This window comes from Lichenostomus cassidix, chromosome 2 (assembly GCF_008360975.1).
Source record: "Lichenostomus cassidix isolate B80296 chromosome 2, HeHo_3.0, whole genome shotgun sequence".
Taxonomy (NCBI): domain Eukaryota; kingdom Metazoa; phylum Chordata; class Aves; order Passeriformes; family Meliphagidae; genus Lichenostomus; species Lichenostomus cassidix.
The window spans coordinates 126,302,152-126,318,980 of record NC_139482.1 but is presented as its reverse complement, the minus strand read 5'-3'; the positions used below and the strand labels follow the sequence as shown (position 1 = coordinate 126,318,980).

The 16,829-nt window shown below is 37.1% G+C and overlaps 1 long non-coding RNA gene across 1 annotated transcript; it reads right to left on the bottom strand.

Annotated features, from left to right (window-relative positions):
• Positions 1–203: 203 nt before the first annotated feature.
• On the bottom strand, positions 204–6,379 carry LOC146442203 (uncharacterized). Its single transcript, XR_014849571.1, has 4 exons — positions 5,607–6,379; positions 3,430–3,491; positions 3,186–3,294; positions 204–649 (listed from the first exon to the last, which is right to left on the bottom strand). It is a non-coding gene; the product is annotated as an uncharacterized LOC146442203 (long non-coding RNA).
• Between the last annotated feature and the right edge of the window lie 10,450 nt (positions 6,380–16,829).

The window sequence follows — 16,829 nt, the reverse complement described above, 5'->3', positions numbered from 1 at the left end:
TGTGTATTCCATGTAATCAGAACCTCCACCACTAGCAGGCCTGACTAACAGGCTGCGTGTGATCTCCCCAAGGTTGGCAGCATGCAAAACAGAACATCATAACATAAGAAGTAGTTTTATTAAATGAATTATTTTCAAGTAGTGTGTATAAACTATGTTAAATAAAATAAATGTATTTACAGTTTTTAGTGATAGCACTCTATTTCATCAAATTACTGTCCCATCTTATTAAGTCTTAAATGGTTAATTTTTATGTTGATGGTAAATTTATTTCCAGTCAATTTGAGCCTTGAGAAGATACTACTTTTATTGGTTTGACTTCCATGTTCTTTCTTTTTAAATCTCTCTGTACATTCCTCTCAGCAAAACATTTTGTTTAGTAAAATCCTTTAGTTTTTTGTTTTTGTCACTAAACTCTTGACTACTAGGTCTCTTTCCACCTGACCAGGTTGCATAACCTTCTCTCTCCTGCACTGAAATGCCTAATGCATCTTGATTTTCCAGGTCAACACTCTTTCTTGTGCCACTGTAATCTAAATCCTCTTCCAAAGACAATTGTTCAACTGTTTGCTGAGCTTCACTGCCAAACCTTTTGTTGTTTTTTTCTAAACCCATCACATTCTTTGAATTTATTCTTCTTTCACTTATCCTGGGGAAAGAAAAAAAAAAAAGAGAAAAAACAAAAGCAATCAAAAAGTAGAGGACCTTTAGAGGTTTAAGCTTTTAAGAGGTTCTCAGTGGGGCAGAGGAAAGAAAAGTGAGAGGAAATAAAAGCCTCAAAGCATCAGCTACTCATTACTACTCTTGGAACTCCATGTTACAGTGATGGGGTTTGAATCAGAACCACCACTAAACCTGTGACTCTTCACCTAGGAAGCCACCTGGCAGATGGCTGTGTATCACTACATAAGCAGGGTGAAGAATTGAAGAAATAGGGCTCAGATTTAAATCTGACAGGGAACTGATATGGCAAAGTTCCACTCTAATTATACAAACTTAAGTATCATTGAAAAGATGCGCAAATTCCAAGTATGCCCCAACACTGAATACTTAATGTCCCTATTGTTTCCTATACAGAATGTGTACAGATGTAGAAACAAAATGTACTTCATTTGAAATTTTCTCCATTTTAGTGTACCTGTCCCTTTGTGTGTCTCTCATAAATGTTTACTTTTTTTCATTTGCTCCATGTTTTTCTTCGAGGCATTTTCTAAGTTACTAGCTAGGTCTGTCACACGATGTATAGTGAGATAAACATCATGCAGTACATTTTCCATTACTTTAAAACAGCACCAGAAAATACTATGCTCAGAGATGGATTTGGTATTTCAGTTACCAGCAAAGTCTTCAACAGTTCCCATCTAGGAATATATTCCTAAAATCAGTTTTCTGACATATATAGCAGCTCTCAGTGATTAGGACGGAGTGGAATTTTCTACTGTGTAAACTCCGGGGCTATTACAATGTTTTAGGAGTTTCCTGAACTGCAGATATGTTTCTGCCTGAATCATCAGGCATTTTGGGTGTGAAGTTTCTCTTCTGTCTCAAGACTTGTCTTTTCTTCTTGCAATCTCCATGTGTCAGTGTTGGCTGTTCTGAATTTTCTAAATTGCTCAGTGCTGCATGCCTTCTTCAATTATTTTTAATAATTATTCTTTTGTTTCAGTGGACTTTCTGCAGAATTACATATTATCCTGTGCTCAAAATTCAGAACCCTGTTGACTATTGCTGTTATTATAATTTCACAGACCAGCACACCAGCAGCATTTTCAGCCATGTCCATTGACCCAAAGAGTTCACAGCTTAATTAGAACAAGGCAAAAGAAAGAGCTTGTCTAATAAGATTTGAGGAGAAACTGCTTTGAGAAAGGGACTACAGAAGACATGTAAATGAAGACTCAAATTTTTGGAAAGAAGGACTGGACAGTATAAAAAAATAATGAAATTGGCATAGAATGAGGAAAAGAAGGGAATAAGGAAAATCAGCTGAGTAAATGAAAATGTAGGTTTAGATAGAAAGTATAATGGAGTGAGAGCATTGTGGTTTTATATTGCAGGTCTGTCATTTTGGAAAAAAACGAGGAAAAGTTAAGACAATTGGATTAGCCAGGGGGCTGTCAGATATTGGTAGGGCTGTTGATAGATATGTGGATAATGTAAGCATGGAGATAATGTAGATGGCTCATCACAAGCCACTCCCTTCTCTCTTCTGCTTCCCCGAAGGTTACCACTCCCCCTTCATATTTGCTAGTATAACTGCACATGTAGCTGTCCCCAGCCTGATTCTGTCAAAAGAATTTGGTTTTTAAAACCTACTAAAACACTTCTCTACAAGGATTTTACAAATCAAATCATTCTGACAGAACTAGGTTAAGGAGCAGTTGTGCTTGTAGGTCAGAGAGAGCAGCAATCTCATGGAAGTGAGACTGGGCATAGTTTAGTGCCTGTGTACTGAATAGAGTAACATTTGATAATTAGATAACAACAGTATAATATATGATTCATAAAGGAAATAAATATAAACTTGGACAATTTCTTAGGAGAAAAAAGGAAAAAATGTGTGGAGATCAAGACGTAGAAGAAGATTGTTTAACAAGAAGAGAGCAGAGCACTAAAAATGACATGGAATCTGGGATATTAGAAAGAGGAGAAGGGAGACATAGAGCACAGCTTTTGGGAATTTCTGCACAGCATGTCTCTTTTGAGAGAAAATCAATGTGGTTGAATGTAAGAAGGGCCACCCTGCAGCAAATATGTGCAAATGGCCACTGTTGAGGTTAGAAAGGCAACCTTAGCTGTGACATGTTGAGTTTCCATTTCTGGCATGCTGATGCTTGCTCAGCTGGTTTCAAAGGATTGTTTTAGAAAGTATTTACGAAAGAAAAATGGATGAAGAAATGTGTCCTGTTTAATCTACTGTCTGGATAACAGCCCTGCACTGCATATCATGCAGTATGTGCAACCATCCAGGCATGACCCTGTCTTGTTTATCCACCTCCCACAGTGTTCAGCTTTGCAATATTCATCTATTCCATACACAAAGTAAAATATCTTAGAAAATGCTGATTCTAAAGATTTCTCAGGTGCCCTTTGGGAAGCTGTATATCTTCCTTACAACATGTTAAGCTCTTACATGTATTCCCACTGAGAATGAAGAAGGAAATTACAACTGCATCCTAGCTTACATTATGTTAGGAAAGCACTTCTGAGACCTCTGTTCTCCTTAATGTGCCATATTCTTCCTTGTGCATCAAGACATATGAGTCTCAGTTTGTATATCCACTGGTGGCGTCACTAATGGAACAGCAGAAAAAGCCAGTTTTATCATCTAATATACTCCACGGCCCATGTATAAAGTCTTTTATATATTGTATAACTCAGTTAAAATACATCCAGCTCTTTTGAGGCTAATAAAAACACGAATCTTACCTGGAGTTTTACTCCTTGCCAGGCTTATGCCTCTTTTTTCTTCCCTGAGGTGCTGTAGCTGCCTAATAAAAAGGTCATAAACAATATTTCCTAGCAACAATGAATATTTTCTTTAAAACAGCTAAATATTTGTAAGTGAAACAGTTGCAAAGAAGAACAGTTACCCTCAATCTGACACTTCAGGAAGCCAACTAAGAAACAGGAACACTGCTTTAGCATGAGACTTTAAGTTAGGTGCTTATTCTTGAAATAAGAATCTAAGAAAATCATAAGTTATGGAAAAAAGCACTATTTTTAGCATCTAGTTAAGATAGCAATTATGTAATCACTTCAACCTAAATGGCGTGAGAGTATCAGTCCTACCCTCTGTCCCATCTCCAGCCTTGTCCTCCTGTTGGACTTAAGAAGTGAGTGACCTAGTTAAGGGAACTAACCTGTATGAAAATAATTACACAATATGTGTTTCACTGCCTCCCTTCATTTCCCAGGCTGGTTTTCAACCTGATTATTTTCTTCATTCAGTTTAGCATTCAGTGTGGGTGCAAGAGGTTGGCAGGTTCAGGTTAGGGAAGAAAGAGAGCTCGTCTAAGGGCAACTCTCCCTTATGTTGGAGTAAAACAGTTCTGAAGCTTCAGCTACAGACATCTAAACCTACATGTCCACACCTGACTTAGTAAATTTTTTTGTTTGTTTCCAATCAAGAGCATGAACAAAGTTATCATCTCCTCAAAAGAAATTAAAATATTCAGGATTTTGGTATAAACACTGCTCTCAGTTTTAAGAGGAGAATATGTATAATTTACTGTAACAAATAGGAGTCTACTCAGAATTTGTTATGTGGTTTCTGAAGATGCTTTGTACGTATCCAATAGACTATAATAGCTTCTTCTGAGAAACTAATTAGCTGCATCTCAAGAAATGGCAATGTCCATGAGGAAAGTTGCTTCTGTGAGGCACTTATTATGTCACATCTGGATAAAAGACTGGCTAACCCTTTCCACTTCACAGTATGAGAGGTGGAAGAAAAAGCCAATTACACAGATAATAAACATTTGCTTTCCCAATTGCAGGAGCTTGCAAGATAGCTGGGAGTCAGCCATACACATGTAACATTGAAAGAGGAGGTTGTTGCATTTAAATGAAGATATCTTTGATAAGATTTCAAGTGAATTCAAGATGCTTACCTTTTTCTCTCTGGGTTGGTAGGTGCAGGAGGCATAAAAATATTTTTTCAGACAACAACTATTTAGCTGAGGCAATTGGCTTAATTTTTTCAGACTTCAAAGTGTAAGTAAACGTTAAAATGTAGGCCAGTATAAAGACAATTGTAGCAGCTGACAAGCTTAGCTCAGCTGCAAGAGTTGGCATCTGTGTTCATATTATACCTATGGCTAAAGAAAGTTCTTATTTGTTAGTCTTTGAGCATGCCCATGGGCAAGAGATGAAATAAGGATTATGTAAGTAAGAAATCTCTAATGATCCTGGGCAAGAAAAGGTGAGCAAGTGCCATGTAAAGACATCAGTCCTGAACTATAGAAACTCCAGTTTTCTAAATCTCATTGTCTTTTGTCTCCCAGCTGGGTCAAGCTTGGAGCCAATACAATTATGTGGGCAAGCAATCATGAGGGATCAGACCAAGTCTATAATTTTCATTGTCCACTGTTGCTGCAAGAAACCAGTAGAAATGAAGCACATTAAGTCATTGAACATTTTATCTCTCTGATCTGTAGTTACTCTAGCCAGGAACCAAGCCAGGATTTAAAACCTGCCTCAGTGTCAGAAAAGATCGATTCCTTTGGTACTTTCTAAGAGTCTGTATATGCTCACAAAGGCTTTTGTCCAGCAAAGCACTTGCACTGGAGTACAGACTTTAAGTTAAAGAAGTACCTAAAAGTCTGCTGAATCAAGGCTGAAAGTGCTGCTATGCATGTTATTTGAGTTCAGTCTTTTGAAATTTTGGTGGAAACTCGACTTATCATCCCTCTATTTCAAACCAAGTAACTGTTCAGTTGACAGATTTTGCTGATCTTTCAAAAGGCAATTTGAAATACAGTGTCAATGATGCCTTTCATCTTAGATGTTGATAATATGGAATATTCTTTGTTCCAAGGAGCATATCAGCTTGCTTGCATTGCCAGAATCTTTACGGAGTTAACTAAATCTGAGGAAAATCATACCTTTCTTTTGGAGATCTGCCAAACTGTTATGTTCTGTTGCCGCTGGGCTTGGCTTCCTGGCAGGTGGTGATCACAAGAGAAGCTGGAGTTTTCCCTGGACAGCTTGGGTTGTTTGAATTAGTTCCAAATGGACATCAGACACCACCACTCAGGGTGAATCCCAGCTCTCTCTTACATCTCACAGCATCATGAATAATGTCAACAGAGAAAACACACACATGAAACAAAAGGCAAACAAACAGGATCAAGAGTTCAAAACAAATGGCTTTGCTCTTAATGTGGTGAAATGAAGTCATCTACTCTTTAATATTCATGGGGCATTTTAATAAAACAATGGCAGATTAACACTCCAACTGCTAAAGAACAGGATTTTATCTTAATTAAGTCAATGTGTATTTTTTAGCACCTAGAAAACAAGGAGACATATGTTAATTTTTTATTATCACCTTCAGGCTTCTCTTTGTTCTCTGTCTCCCTTTTATTCTATCCCATGTTCTAATCCTCGTGTAAACTCTGATAGATTATGTCAGCAGATAACAGAGGGCTGCTGACAGTTTGCTATCTGCATCATCTTGTGTTGCTCTGCTTCTTCTGTTATTGGAATAGATATTAAGGGCCAATGAGCACCAAGGAATGCACATTCACAAAGCTAGTCAGTGCTAAGGATTCATGTTCAGCTAAAACTTGATATTGGCAGACAAGGCCATTAACTGGGGACAAAAAGAGGGAAAGGGAAAGGAAGAGGGAGAGGGAAAGAAAATAAAAGAAAAGAGAAAAGAAATGAAATGAAAAGAAAAAAAAGAAAATAAAAGATATGAAATTAAAGAAAAGAAAAGAAAAGAAAAGAAAAGAAAAGAAAAGAAAAGAAAAGAAAAGAAAAGAAAAGAAAAGGAAAGGAGAAAAGAAAAGAAAAGAAAAGAAAAGAAAAAAAGAAAAGAAAAGAAAAGAAAAGAAAAGAAAAGAAAAGAAAAGCCCCTGAAATATAAAGCAAGCCAGGGCTATAAGCAACCTAAGTCTGTATATGGTGTGTTTTTAAAATTTCTCTCACTCTTTTTACATTCATGTCACTGATATTCCTGTGTGATTAGTGGCATGTATCAGGAGTTCAACTCTGCTTGTTGGTTGGGATAAGTACATTGCTTTTGGTGTGGAGAGCCTTAAGGTTTAAGTTTCTTTTACTGTTACGGATGGCAAAATAAAGTTCTCCATTACTGTCTCGAGGGGTCACCTGCAAGTCTGTACGATACATCATTTTTCTTTCTCAGTTTTCTGCAGTTAACAAACAGAACAGACTTTTTGTCCCAGAGTACACATAAAATATTTCCAGGTATTGGCACCCTACTACCAAAATTCACCTGATATTCTTCTGTAAGAAGAAGAATATTTTACAGCTGTGGGAGAGACACAGTATGATTCCTGAGAGTGCTGGTTTGGCCAAAGTAGAGGAAATTTAATCCAGTGTTTGCATATCAAATGAAAGATGGCAAAGGGTCTCTTCCATGCTGGCCAAGACTCATGGTTTCATTGTGTTACATGCATTCCATCTGAATTAAACAGTCAAACATTTTTCCATGCTGTACAATACTCAGTGCATGTAGCATTTTAATTTCCAAAGTTTGCCTTTTAAACATTAACCAAGTAAGCCGTGCAATATGCTTGTGGGATAGTTAATTGCATATTACTATCATATTTTGCTAATACCTAAATTAAAGACTAAGTCCTGAGGCAGCTTGCCCCAGGTTGTGCATTAGCAGTATTAGAAGCCATTCTCACAATCAATCACATGTAGGTTGAATATATTCTCTGGGATATTCAAAACCTGAATGCAACTCACAGAGCAGTGATGAAGCACCAAAAGCACAGAAAGTGTTCCAGTAAGGAGCACAGTTAGGAGCAGGCAGTTCTGACACAGCTTGCTTCATAGTTAAGACCACTCAGGATTAAAAAACCCAATGAATTTTGCTCATTCTCCAGAGAGATTCAGTCCTAGTTTCATACTTTGAAGCATTAGTCATATACCCACTGCAGTAGACTCCACAAAAAATGAGTTGGCAGTGGCTTTTACCTGCTGCTGCTTCCCCTTCTATACAACACTCCAGTGACTCATATACTTAGGAAGCTTGTTCTAAGCCAGAAGTCAAGTGAGAGTCCCAGATACGATGCCCTCCTTCACCTAACATGATTGAAAAATAACATTTTCTGGGAGACTGCCTTAGCCAAAAGTAACTTGCAGTCCTGGGGGAGGAAAGACTTCAAATGTCTTTCTGGATCTTTAGTAAAATTAAAGATATGCATTCTTTGTTGATCTATGTATTCTTTGTACATTCATGAAGTCTTTCTTCAGTGGTAGAAAATCTCATGAACAATTAACTTAAAGGTGGCCGTGGTTGATGTTTAGCTATGTTCTATTTCTATATCATGTTAGTGGACAGAAAAGTTAAAACTTTTCTAAAAGGAATGGTTAGTTCTGATCACTGCCCTGTCTACTGATGTAATGTTTCTATGCAGTCACAGAGTTCTGAGACAGAGACCTCCTGCACAGCATCACCTAGCATTGCTGTCTTCCAGCCCAGCATTTCTGATGAAACAGGACAAAATCATCCAGACATCCTCATCTCTGCTAATTTGATGTTTGCAAAAATGTTGCCCAGGGATTAATTTTAAATTGGTTTTGTAATAATTTTCCATAGGGTATTGAGATCCTACTGATATTAAAGAGTGTAACAGCCCTTTCTGCTAACCAGTTTTTAAATAAGTACTTCTGGAGAGCAGACATTCTGGGAGATGAGAGAAATAATGGATCTGGGTGAGAGATGATTAATGTTCATTATTGAATGTGTTACAATACCACCTTTTTAATGGACCTGGTGCACATTTGGCTGTGTACAATGACTGACTTCTGGATAGGTTCTTTCTAAGAAACTAAGTTAAAAATTCCTTCCTCTGATGAGACCTTATTTAAGATAACTTATTAGTTTTTTAGTTATTCATGATAAACCAGAGTTCCAATTCCTGAATGAATTGTCTTTTCCACAGCTGTAATCTGTTTTAGTTATCTGTGACATACCGAGCCAGGACTCACTGCTACTTTGGCAATGAAGTGCTGTATCAAATGCTCTCAGGAAATTCATTTCAGAGGTGCCAGCTCTCACCGCTGTCTGTACACAGAGCCAAAGTGCTTCAGCAGAGACTCAATCTCCTACTCTGCACATGCAACTAGCCTGAACACCTCCTCCTACTCAGGATTCACAGCACAGAGCCCTCATCCGAAGAGAGTTTGTGGAGGAACAGCTTTTTGCACAGTTAACTTGGAGCCCAAGGGAGCAGCAGTTCAGGTTTTATGTGGGTACTCATAAAAAGACATATGTCTGCTGGTGCCTGCTTCATCTTCCTTGGATGTGGCATGGCAGTAGGTCTGTCTCTAAGTGAGCGCAGAACTTCTTCACCAAGGGAGTCGGATTATCCAGCCATATAGGCAGAATTCACTATCTGAGCTGCTCTACTTCATAGCTGTAAATGAAAAAGCTGGGCACAAGAGTGCCATGGGCCAGATCTGACTAATGGACCATGAATTGGATTATGCATGCCCTGATAAGCAAAACTCTAAGCAAGAAATTTAGGAATATGTATTCTTGGCTTGAGGAGCAGATACATTAGCTGCAAGATTATTCTGTAACCTCGAGGGAAGCAAGTCTTCAGCTTCCTACTCCTGCTTGAAACCAATTTCTGCACACAAAGTGACACAGAATTTATGAAACCTGAGAAACAGGGAGGGGGACCCTAATTCTTCAGGTTGTTAATGGAGCATTCCCTGGCACCAAAGGCAAGTCAGATTCATTCCCTGCTCCAAGAACTGCAGATGCATTTTGTTTTGGATCAGGTACACAAAGAGCAGAGGGAGCAGACATTACCCAGCCTATTAGCTGTTGAGCTATTTAGCAGAACACTGAAATTTCTCTTCTGAGATTACTACTTTCAGGTGTATCAAAGATGTAAGTTTGGCAGCTTTCTCTCACTTTCAGCTGTATTATGCTGACTTCATCACACCAAAATAACTACCCCCAGAATTACTGTATATTCATGTCTTAGCTTCAGAAAATGTGAGACTGAGCATCAGTGTATGGTACGAGTATGCAAATGCGAAGCTAAATGTACTTGAGAGGCCTTTTAAAAAAACTGCAACCACTGTAAGAGAAAAAGTTTTCCCTCCTCCTCACTCCCTGAGAGAGCTCCAGTTGTTGGAGAGAGAGACTGAGGATAAAGTACCTGTGTGTGTGTGAAGATATGGCTGTTGTCCAAAGACTGATTTTACGGACTCTGTCTCCTTCATGTCCTGGGATAGAGACCCCAGTATTTCATCTTTCCTAGCCTACTTTTCACCACCTCTTTGTCTTAGCAGCTATGCTTAGCAGTATCCATCTCCTCTGTGCTGCTTCTTTTTCCACTCAGCTTGTCCTTGGATCTTTCTAAACGCCTCTACTTCCATGGTAGGGGATCTGAAAGGGAAAAAGCATGTAAATAAAGGGACAAGGAAAGGGACTTCTAGGGAAGGGTGTACCTTCATTGTCTCCACATCTCATACAAAATTTGCTCTAAGCTCTAGTGCTAATATACATATTTCAGATTTTATTTAAGGATGCAGGTTATCTGCCATCACAGGAGTTTTATTTAGTAAGTTATGTAAGATGGAACTCTTCATATCTGATTGGGATATGGGGCTGAAAAATTTAAGGCCTATCAAATGATGAAAGATATATCTAGATGGCTATACGGGGAAAGCCTACTAATAGCTTATAAAATTCTTTGAGTTCTCATTTTGGCTCCATCACTCTGTGTTCTCTATTCCAGAAAATGACCTACTTTCTCTCTGATGTCTTTACAATGACTGTAATATTTTCTTACTTTACAAAGTGACTGTTGAGAATGAAATCATTTAGTGGCCCTTGTATATACACTGTCAAGCCATAATGAGTTGTTTTGACATGGTGCCTATGAATTTAGTATTATTGGAATTTATATTAATAACATTAAATGAATTACTGTCAAGACAGTTTTTTTATTACACATTCTATTAACAATAATGTAATAATGAGTAAAAATAATGGAAATTAGTGATTTGGGAATCAATATTTCATTTTTTTTGCTCTCTTAGAGTCTGATTCTGATATTAACATTGTATTGTTTTTGAAGATCTCAGTCGAAAAGGGCTGGAGTCTCACTTACATGCATTTTTTTCCCTTGGGCAAGAAGAGATGAATTTTAACACAATAAAGCAAATTAGGATGCATTATACAGTACATTTAAGAAGCTAATTTGAATAATCACATTGCTTAATCAAAATTTTATTAAAATCAGCAGGAGTCTTACATGAATTAACATATATGGGTTTTAAACTAGGCCTTAGTATCTTTTCTGCTAGATATTTGAACTTCTTTTCATGTGTGCAGTCAAGAGGTAGCAGGCACTTAAGAACTGTAAATCAAAAAGAAAAAAAATTCAAGGGAAAAGGATGTATTGACTGAAGCTTCAGAAGCCACTAAAGAATTAACAAAACTGTTTTCTGCTTCTTAGGAGAGGAAATGTTTAGACAATTTACTGTTTCAACTCTATCCTCAAAGATTGCTCAGATATGTGAGGTTTACTGAGCAACGAAAATAATACTTTACAATTGGGCTATGAGAGATTCTTGGTGCTGACAGCTCCCCAAAGATCTGAATGGACTGTATAGCCACACTTGAATTTAAGTGATCACAGGTATGAGTCTCACATGAACTGATTATAGCTTTCATTCTGGAAGATGAAGGAGACTAAGCATTTGAGCTTTTCTGCTTTCAGTTTTGTTTTTTTTCACATGCTACTTCCTTTCTCTTTAGACCCTGATGCATTTTCTGCATTAATGGAAATCACCCCCCTCTTCAGGGGCACTGAAATAGAAATAAACAATCTGGAGAAGGAAAAATGTGTTGTCAGCAACTGTCAAAATTAATTGCATATTTTTTTTTTAGCCCAACAGGATTCAGCTCACAGTGTCCTGCTGTGTACATGAGATTTTTTTATTGGGAGACAACAGGCTGAGGAACCCAACAAACAGGAACTGGCTACACAAAAGTAAGAAAATTAGTTGGAAAATTAAATTTTATGAATGCCAGAGGGAAAAAAATATCAACACCACGTAAACTTTCCTTTCTTTATTGTGCTTGATTAGCATATTACTGTATTCAGCCTACACCTGCTTTTCACCCTCCTTAATTTCAATTACAATGTGCTCCTTTGTGTTGCACCATTTATTGCTAAACGAATATAGTTCTAAGGATGTGCATGCAGCCAATTTATTCATTAGATATATTGTAGAGGAATTAAATAAAAGGTTTTATTATCAATCTCCTTAATTTCCAGATAGGATTTAGTGGAAATCAATATAAGAGAATGCATAATTGCTAAATCTTCTTAAATTAATAGACTCATTCATTAAGCCCCCCAAAAATACTTAGCTGGTACTTCTCATGACTTTCTCTAATTAATTAGCAAGTAGAAAACGATAGTGAGCAGAACAGCTTTTGGCTGATATGGTGGAATTTGAAGACCAGTCTTGAGGAAGAATTAATTTGGAGATGTATATACAGTATTTCACCCATAAGTTGATTACAGGAGAATGTACTGCATAAGTAGAAAAATGGCAGTTGTATGCTGGTGGTTGGCAGAAATCCTGTGCTCAAGAGATGGTTTTAAGCAGTTCAAGCTGGGACATATACCCATGTGTAGACACTAATGAATAGTAGTCAGTTTTAAAAGCTTTGGAATTAAATATAGTGCAATCTATCTGTGTGAAACTTCATGGCATGTACACAGCATTTGTGAAATTTTCCTTTCTGCCTAACTAGGCAAGTTTTCTGTGCCAGAAACAAGGGGGAAAAAGCACTAAAAAAGCCTGGAAGAGAAAAGTAAATGATGAAAGCATCTATAGTCAGGTATATTATCTAGGAGCTGTAGGTTTACTTTGCCTGAGAATTGAAATATTGGGGAAAAGGAATACACACTAATGAGTGCAGATACTAGTTTATTGTCATCCCTCTGTTGACTCTGTGGGCTTCAGTTACTGGTCACCTCCTCCAGAGAACCTGTTGGTGAAAGCTCAGTGGAGTTTAGACTGAGTCTGGAGTTTCCAATGTCACAGCACAAGTCAGTAGGAGAGAACCTTGCTGCTACCAAACTTGTAAGTTACACTACTTTTAGCTTGGAGCTATCTAAACCAAGGAAATAAATGTACAATGAACTCCCATGAAAAGGCCTGAAAGTAGCTTTCTAATCTCAAGTCAGGTACATTCCTTATTTTTGCATTCCCAGCATGGTTCCTTACTTTAGCATTTTTAGCGTGTGTAAGTTATGCTTACTGTGATTGTGTCTAATGACTGAGCCACAGCACATGCACATGTGTACTCAAGAGGCAGTGGACATGAGTGAGTCTGGTTCCTTCACACTTGCCAGACAAGCAGTAAAAGAGGAGAAGAATTCACAATCCCACCTGTCAAAGCCTCTCAAGTTTCTCCTCTCTGGCATGGCCACAGATAAACTGCAACTGCTCCAGGTGTACTGGGCTGCTGTGCTGTCCTTGCTGTGCTGTTTGGCCATACATTTCCTAGGTAGTATCTTTATTGTCTTTACAAGGTAAAATGCTACTACACTCCATGATCTGAGATGAAACAAGGTGTAGAGAAAAACAAAACACTTTCAGCATGAAGGCAGAGTTTCATCACAGTTAGCAGATATATTGGTGTCTGACAAGGAACAATGATACAGCAATAATGTAGCTACATTTCCGTGAACTGCCTTGGGATAATACAATTTCAAGTCTTGAAACCCAACAGACATTACACTGAACAAAAAAGAAAAAACAGGTCTGAGGATCTCTGTATCACCCTTACAGTGCCCATCATTGAATAGATCTGTAGCTATGATACAGATCAACTTCCTAACATTCATTCTCCACTATTCACTGGACATATCCAATCTGTGGGGCCGAGGACATTTCCTGAATGCATACTGTGACAAGGCTCAGATATCATAGTTTCCTCTTGAAAGATAACCTGATAGCACTGGCAGGGAGAGGATTAACATACCTCTGAGGGTCAAGACTGCAGGATACTTCATGGATTACACCTGTGCTGCATTTCAGATAACATCACTCACTCTCAAAACACGAAACACAAATGCTCAGAATGAGCCTACTAAAACTAGTAACAGACACCAAACAGTTTAGTTTGGTAGGTGATTATGCTTTGACAATAGGCATGGAACACAGGTTTGGCTAATATGTATCTCCTAGACAGACACATGCCATTGTTTTTGAACTACTTTTTTTTCCCTGTCAAAATGTTTCAGTTGTTTTGTTTCATCGTTGTTTTGATATTTATTACCTACTTTTTCAACCTGGTACTGTTTTTCTGTTTGGGCTAAGCACTGATTACTCATTTCTTGTGTTTCAATGTTTTTACTCTTACTAAGAAACTGCTCATCATAATGCACAGCAACTCTCTTCATACTAAAGGATTGATTTGTTTGTAATTGAGTCTGTTGGAGTGAGCTAATATTAGTACTTGTGTTTTGGTGTATACCCCATGAATCTTGAAAGATCTTTTAATGGACACCCACCAACATCATTTCCATTTCAATTGGAATGACTTTTAAGTCCCATGTTTCAGTACATGCCACAGCTCAAATATAAAGTGAACAAAAATCCCCAAAGTAAAAACAGCAGTGAAATTCTGGGACGTAAGCATCAGTGTAAAATAGTAATAGAGAAATAGATTGACTCTTTCAGCTTAGGGTACCTTTGTTGCCATCACACTGGATCTGTATGAGATGATTTTTTAAAATCATGCTGATTTCATATTCTGCTCCAGAATTCTTAGGATACATAAAAAGGAACCTAGTGGTTGTGCTTACTTTTCAGAATGGTGACATGTTTTTTCATATCTAGCTACAGATTAGTTGTTTTACAGAAATGCCTGAGGTAGAATGTACTCAGGAGTGTCACCTTCCTCTGACTGCACCAGATTCTCATGTGACACATTGAAGTGTGGATCTGATCCAATGCTTCTGCCATGAATGATACAACATCAGGTATTTTAGCTTCATAAATATTCCTGATTCTTTTGATCAGTGACTGTCAGTGTAACTCTTCTGAATAGTGCCTACTTAGCAAAACCTTCACACAGCTCAAGGTATCAAAAAATACCATGTCCAATTCCCTTGTGCATGTTTTTGTATTTCCTTTCACGCAATCTGAGAGCCCACCAGTTTTGGAGCTGTAATGAATCTTATATCTATTCCCTTCAGCTTGTTCTTTTATGGCATTTAGGCTTACCCATAAATTGATGATAAAAGAAAAAAAGGGAGCAAAAAAGGTATCATTACCAAAATATAATAGCTCCTCTCCTTTTTGGTTTTTCAGTCTTTAAGTAATATGAAAATTACTTATAAATTAGTTTAAGAATTGTCTGATTCTATAGCTAATAAAAAAAGTAGAACATACATTCCTTTAGAAATAAACACAATTCTACAGAGTTTATACTACATAAAGAAGGATTTTTGCATTTTTTTACTGTTACCATTGTCTCCAGATGCAATTATAACCTTGTGCCATTCTCTTAACTAACTCTTCATTAAATTCCTTTGCATATTGCTCTTGTAAGCTCATCTGCAACTGTGATGGCATTTAGGTTCAAGAGAATGTTAAAGGAATCAGGCTGCCTAGTGTTAAGCTTCACAGATTTTGAACAGACATAAGAAAAATTTCAGCAACAGACTCACTGGAAAAGAGAGTCTGAGTATGGCCCCAAGTGTATTAGAAATCAGTACTAATGCCTTAATAAGTACAGAGCAGAAGATGGTCCCTGCTTCAAAGTATTTTCTAAGTAAGTAAGCTATTGCATAAGAGCTAAAAAATAGAAGTAGATACACTGGATAGAAGATGGAGCAGGGAAACCAATGACACTATACTCACCAATATCATAGACACTGCTCCAGTCCATCAGATTTCCAACACCAAAAATACTGAAAAATTGTTTAAATTTGAGGAGAAAATCTCACTTTGCTAGACAGATTTTTTATGAAGTCAAAATAATAAACAGGATGAAGTTTAACTACGACAGTTGTTGATATTGCCAACAAATTCTCAAGTCAAAAAGACTTTCCCTGAGGTTAGCTGTGCCATAGGGATGGGCAGTCACCTTCTGCTTGGTCTGTTGAAGCTTTAAAAGAGTGGCTGAATTGTGTGCTGATTTCTGCTTGCAGTGCAGAAAGCAAGAACCTCCCATAGAGCATCCTGAATGAAGTCTTGTGCTGTAAAGTGACATATCATCAACATTTTGGAAAAAACCCCTCATAATTAATTAATTCTATTGTTATAAAATAAATTTTTGAAGATCTAGTATTTAATCATGTTATTGTGATAATTTTTTTCACAATCATTTATGGAGGAAAATTTGCACAATTTTTGCACATGGGACCTGAACATTTTGGCTGACAAACAAACTTGCATTCTAACACTGTAAAAAATTTTGCCATTTTTTTCTTTCTAGTGAGTTTTTAATTTCTGTCATTACAAAAATACAGGTATGAACTGATATGATTTTCTGTTTTGTTTTGGTATTAAAAAAATGTAGTTTTAAATTTGAGAAAGAAAATAGCAAAATAGATCATTTTACAATAGCATTATAGAAGAAAAGGAAAACCTATGCCTTTCAATCAAGCTACTTTTTTTTGGTTCATTTTTTAGTAAATGCAACCTGATTTCAAGATTTGTTGTATTTCCAACAGAAAAGATAATGGTAGCATATTTGTATTTTTTCCTTCACCCCAGATACATCATTCCATGTACTGTCTCTGATTTGTTGTTTTCAGAACATATAAACATCTCATGTTCTTTTAAGTGAATACAGTCAACCTTTATGTAGAAAACTGCATTCACTCTTCTGGAAGATGCAATTGGTAACTTTCATTATTTTGCAACATTGAGTATAAGAGTACAGAATTGGAAAGTAATGTTCCTCAAGTAAGGGTGGTCAGGTTTATTATTTATTTATATATGAGCAAAATTTATTTTAAAACTGTATTTTAATTGCACTGTCACTTGTCCTTTGAAGTGACGCAGCGTTCTAATGTATGTATCTATATAAAATGTTGCAAAACAAAAGCTGTCATTTCCTGAGTAATGTGGCTTTT